The sequence below is a fragment of the Pipra filicauda genome, unplaced genomic scaffold (assembly GCF_003945595.2).
Source record: "Pipra filicauda isolate LSUMZ 115617 unplaced genomic scaffold, ASM394559v2 scaffold445_size546734_pilon, whole genome shotgun sequence".
Taxonomy (NCBI): Eukaryota; Metazoa; Chordata; class Aves; order Passeriformes; family Pipridae; genus Pipra; species Pipra filicauda.
Genome location: NW_024104582.1, coordinates 417,921 through 424,211, shown reverse-complemented (window position 1 = coordinate 424,211; position 6,291 = coordinate 417,921).

Below are 6,291 nucleotides of genomic sequence, written 5' to 3'. Positions count from 1 at the left end.
AAGGTTGTCTTGCATATTTTTATTGCTCTTTCTCTGTGTGCACATTATACCATCCTTAATTATAGGAACGCACTACATTTCATAAAATCCCAATCTCAGTCACTGCTCACTTATTGAGCAGCAGTATATTGTTTTCATTCTTCAATGTCTGGACTCTCATGTATTTCATACTACTTAAAATCCCCTGTGGAGTTCCCTGTTTTGCTTATCAATGTGATATCGCTGTTTTCTAGACATTAATTTGTTTCACTGTATTTGTACAAAGAGAAGGGCTGCTATTCTCTGTTTCACAGATGAAAAACTGGATATGGCAGCTGTATCTGAGATGATCAGTCCTAAGTGCAGTGTGTGCTCTTCAGTTCTGTGTCCATGGCTTTCTATTTCCCTTGAGGGGTACATGACTCCGATGTGAAAGATGCCTATTTATTCCTTTATAATAGGAAACGTAGCCCTTCTAGAAGAATCAGGTGAGTTGCACCTTTGCTTTGGGTATTAGGGTCAGACAATGGACCTGTTTTGTTCACCTAAGTAGATGGAGATATTGGAAGGGATTAATCTCTTCTAATTTAGATGCATATAATCCTGTAATGGAATTTATGTTACTTTTTGAGCTAATCAGAAATATTAACCTTAAACATATTCTTGACAGAAAACAAGGTAGATAGTAGCAAGACAAAGCTTGAGGCCTTGAGACCATTGAATAAAGGCCATAGGTCTGTTCAGGAAGAATTGACTTAAAAGGTCTGACACAATTATTATTCTTTTAAAGAAAATTAAAAAATACATGGTGTTAAGTACTTTTACAACACTGTCTTAGTACACAGAGTATAAAGTCAAACTATTCTCAGATGTGCATAGTGACAGGATGAGAGGCAATGGAATATGTTTATTTCACAGCAGAGCCCTGAGTTGTATCTGCTACATGATGCACTCCCAATCCACACATTCTGATGCACAGAGGGAAAAACGGTAAATCACAGGAGCAGCTGAAAATGTGCCAGACAGCAACTGGGAACAAAACAGCCCATAATCCTGCCACATGGACTTCTAGTTCACATTTTTGGCAGTTCTGGTTGTCCTCTCTTATTGCCCCTTCTAGCCCACAGTAAATTAAAACTGTTCAAAACCTCACCATAACAAAGGCATCTGATTTTTTTTTTTTTTTGTCTGGCAGTGTGCTTCAAGAGCCAGGTTTGGTACTACTCTAATTTACAGATTAAATCAATGAGAAATGATGATTCAAGCTTGGAAGAAATTTTTTCCTTAGAACTTTATTATGTAATTTTCCATCATGGAGTATTTATACTTTCTTCTGGAAAAGTTATTAGTCCTACTGGTAACACAATAAGCTTTATTTTTAAAATAGGCTTATCAGATGAAAACTCAGCACCACCAAAAATTTCTGTTTTTCCCCAAATTGCAGCTTGAACATCAAACAGTACATTCAGTTGCTAGTCTTCAATGTCTTCTTCATAAGCAGAAAGATCTGCTGTTCACCTTTCTTGTTATTGGTATCTTCTGAGGGCTACAATGGAAATATTTTAAGACTTCAGGAACATGAAAGACTAACATTTTGATATGTAGTATGAACCATCAATTAGAACAGCCAACTAATTTGTTAAAGATGAATTGAAGACATAGGTTGATATATGACACACTGATCAGATCACAGAGCAGTTGGTAGACATTAACGTAAATCAGTGATGATTTTATGTGTAGTGCTTTTGGAAATAGTTTAATAAAATTAGCATCTCAAGGGAAAAGAATATTGAAGTATTTATTTCAGAAAGGATTAAAAAACCTGTAACAAAACGATCACTCTTGCTATCTTTCCTTGGATAGTAGTTCCTACGAGTTAGATCTAAAATAAGATCTAGACAAATACCCTGCCAAAAGGCTCTCAGACACATCCTGTTTACTTGTATGCAAAGAGGGGCATGTTCAGTTCTCCTCTTGAATACCAAAGTTTCTGTGTAATAACTGTAACAAATCAGTAGTTTGTTGAATCAAGGAAAGGAAAGTGGTAGTGTACTACTACAAGAAAGTTACAGTAATTTGTTTCTCTGAAGTTTGGTTTTTTCCTGTGTTTTGATTAGATGATTACTGTATTTTTTTAATATGGACCTAAGTTTTTTGTAAGAGGGCATGTGCATTTTCACAGTTGTATTTATTCATACCAAGAGCTCCCAGCTCTCTAATGCACTGTTTGCATGCTTAGATACTGAATGTGTGAATGTGGTTGCAATAGTTGTGAACATAGCCTTTAGAAATAGCATTTAGAAATGTCTCTTAAGTTATGTGGTCCCAAGGAAAAAAATCTTGGTTTATTGATAATATTTAATATGATTAAAAATTATATTAAAAATTTTCACTTCTTTAACTTATTATCTTTTTAAAAAATGTTTCAGAGGCTTGCTTTCTATCCACCCTGAAGCATGTATTCTTATTTCAGATCCTGCACCCAATATCTGTAGTGACTTTGTAGACCTATTAAAGAGCTTAGAAGTTCTGTCATGGTAGATTTTACATACATTTGTGGCAATGATATATTCTTTGCTTGCTCTTTCACAGAGAATACACCAGATTTCACCTTCATTAATCCCAAATCAGGTCCATATAGCTGGTCTTCTCCCTTCTTGTGTTGATATGTGAAAAGTGAAAGGAACAAGTATCACTGCAGCAGGGTGTTCATGACTGTGTGAACTGCCCATTCCTACTTTACATTGTGTCCCAGACCTGAAAGAGAAGAAGTGTTTTTTTTTTCTTCATTTCTCCTATGTCTAGATTTAGAGTTCCCCTTGTAATCTTTTCCAAGAATAATGCAACAGTATGCTCTCACTAACTTGGATTTAATAATTTTACACATTTTCCTGCAAAGCCATGTGAGTTAGTATAAACTCATTTGCACAAAATACTGATCTCATACACATATAATTTCATAATACCTAAAGCACAGCCATGTCTTTTGTATTTAGAAGTTTTTCTAGATGCTACAAAGGCATGGCATTTGAAAAGGCAAATACTGAAGGTGTTGAAAAAAATATCTTTAATATTGTCTTAAATGCCATTTAAATTGATAGCTGCTGCTAGCAATGTAGTCAGGAAACACCGACTGGATGCATTAGTTATATAATATTCAGCCACGGTGTGAGTAGGGATATAACAATGTCCATTGCCAATAAGCAACCCTTTCTTTAATGAGAGAATTTCTCTTGTTACATGGAGTTAACATATTACTTGACAGTTTTCAGTGTGGGTTCAACATCTGACTAAAACGGCTATTGTAGATGAGGCTAAAAAGATACCTCCCTGTCACTCAGCTGTGCTCTGTTGTGGACTCTGCTAAGGAAACACAAGATACACAACTCTCTTGAATGAGTGTTTTGCTCTGCAGTGCTTTAATAAAAGACTTCCACAAAATTCTCTCTCTCCTGCTGGTCTGTGATAAATTCCATGTGTCAGAAGTTGCACAGGCTTTCAAAGAGAATAGTCGTGAATGCACAGCATCAAATAATGATTTCCTGTGTAAATGAAAGTCGAGGTTTTTGCATCTGCAATCAACAGGAGCAGCAAGACACCTGGCAAACTGCTTTATAGCAGTTTGAACTAATAAAAATATTTCAATCTGATTGTGAAAGAAATTAATTGGCTATATTGATTAATGTGCAGCCTTCATTATGTACAATTTGTGAGTACCTCCTAGTTCCGAAGGATGACTTTCTCAGTGGAGGAAATTTCTGCATTTTTCAAAGCTCAACTTATCACCTAGAAAAAGCTCCCTGCTATGTGAAGTTACTTGTAAGGATTGTACACCTCTGGGGAAACGATTTAGCTGATTCAGCAGAGATAGTGAACTTCAAAAGAGGAAAATTGTCTAATCCTTCTCTTTTCATTTAACTGCAGAATTTTAGTATGAGACCTGGAGAAACCAAAGAAAAAAGGACAGAATATTGATACGTTTCCAGATAGGATAGCAATGAAGACTATAAATCTTTTGACAGAGAAATGTTTACAACGCAAAATGATGAGAAATGTTTATTTTATATTTACTGCTCAATTGTACTAATTTAGAGAAAATTATTGATGCTTTTACTGTTATTCATTCTTGAAATAGACTGATGTGCAACTACTGCATCCTAAACTATAGCTTATTTGTCATCTAGAACTTGATGCACCAGCATGACATGACAACAAGAACATGACTAAGCATTTTTTACCTGCTAGAATGTGATCATTCTTCATAATTATCCCCTTTCACTTCCAAACTTCCTTCCACAAGACGAATAGATATCTACTTTAAATGCCTAATTTGAAGCACCCACATACTGTTGGGTATCTAGTTATTTTTGTCTGAAAAATGCACTTGACACCACTTTTCTTTCAGTTTGTTGTGGTTTAGGATTGGAATTCTCCACTTTAGCGCTCCCACTGAAACCATGTGCCGGTCAGTCACTCCTCCCCGCCACCAAGCCTCCCCCTAACTCTGTCCTTTCCCTCCCCTGCAGCAGGATGAAGAGAAGAATTGGAGAGAGAAAAGGTAAAGATCATGGGCTAAGAATAATTTACTGGAAACAACAATGAGATAAGAAAACAAATAATAGCAGCAACAATACTAGCGACAGAGGGTACAAGAAAGAGGTGAATCATTCACACAGAAACAACAATACCCAACTGCTCCCTCTGCTATGTTTTGCTGACCCAGAAGAGACCCCTTCCCCCTGGAAGACATTCCTTTCCCCCTGCCCATGGCAGTGACGTGAGATGGTAGAGAAAAATCTCCGAGTCTTGGCCATGCCTTCTTCTGGCTATTGCAAAATCTAAATCTGTCCTGGCCAGAACCAGGACAAGGTTCTACCACATTCAGATTTTTTCAGCTCTGATAAACAGTCATTCCTGTTGCCTTCAAGTGAGGCCAAGACAGTGAATAATTGAGTTTTCCAGAATTCTCAAAACAGGGTCAACCTAGAGTGGGTTGCTCAAGAACTTGTCAAGTTGGCTTTTGAATATTTCCAAGGATGGAGAATCCAAAACCTGCCTGGGTAATCTGTTCCAGTTTTTGACCACCTTCATAGTAAAAGATATTTTTCTGATGTTTAAGTAGAATTGTCTTTATATCAACTTGTGTCCACTGCCTCTTGTCCTTTGGTCACCACTAAGACTAGTCCAACTCCGTCCTCTCTGCTATCTCCCATGAGGTTTTCACACACATGGCTAAAACAACCCTGAGTCTTGTTTTGTCTAGGCTGAACAACTCCAGCTCTCTTAGCATCTTCTCATATGTCAGATGACCTAATCCCTTAATAATTTCTATATCCCTAAATTACTAGGTGTTTTTTCCTTCTATTTTTTAAAAAGAGTTGTATTTCTCCTTTACGTCACATTTCCAAAACCTATTTTAATTTGAGATTTCCCTTCCAGCATTTGTGAAGACCAATCAACATTTCCACTTTTAATTATTGCTTATTTTCCCTGATTTTCACCTCTAACAGTAGATTTTCCTAGTTGCTAAACCGTCCCAGCAAGTTGGAAGCACTCCTGAAATGCCTGGCCTATTTTTTCAGTGTTTACAAGCCAAATTATTCTGTTTGGGGTATTTTTTTTTTCAAACTGCATTAGTGAGCTTGGGAAGAGGAATTATTTTTATGCATCAAAGAATCTTCAAAGAAGCTTTTAGATGTAATTTTGAATTTTCTTCTCGATTCACAAGCTGCTTTTCCTCAGGTCCAATTATTACCACCTTTGCCACCAACAAAGCTGGTATTCAAGCGGAGAAAGATAAGAAAATTAGTGCATAATACTTACTGATCATTGTATGAGAATAAGTGAAATTTGCGTAAGTTCCCTACAAAAACAGTGAAAAATAATTCTTTGAGGTGTAAAGACCTAGCCCCACTGAGTAACAGTCCATCAAGAGACACTAATAATGCAAGAAATATGTTAAGCTGCCATAAGAACTTTGACAATCTTCTAACCAAATCATGTGTGATCAAAGTTAAGGGAAAATTGTAACTAGATAAACAAAAATCAGTCAGATCCCACTTCCCCAACCACAGAGTGGCCAATGAGATTAATGCATAACCAAAGGATCTTATTCTGTTCACTTTCAGTTGTGACTTAATTTTAGCTGTTGTGCTTTCAATAGACGCCTACGACAAAGAAAACAATGGCTGCTTCAGTCTGCTACCTACCCAAAGTTTTGAAGTCTACCTTCCCAGGAATTGTCATAGCACCTACCATATGAACCTACATTTAAGGAGCTATTCCAGGGTGATGAATCTGCAAAACCAGCTA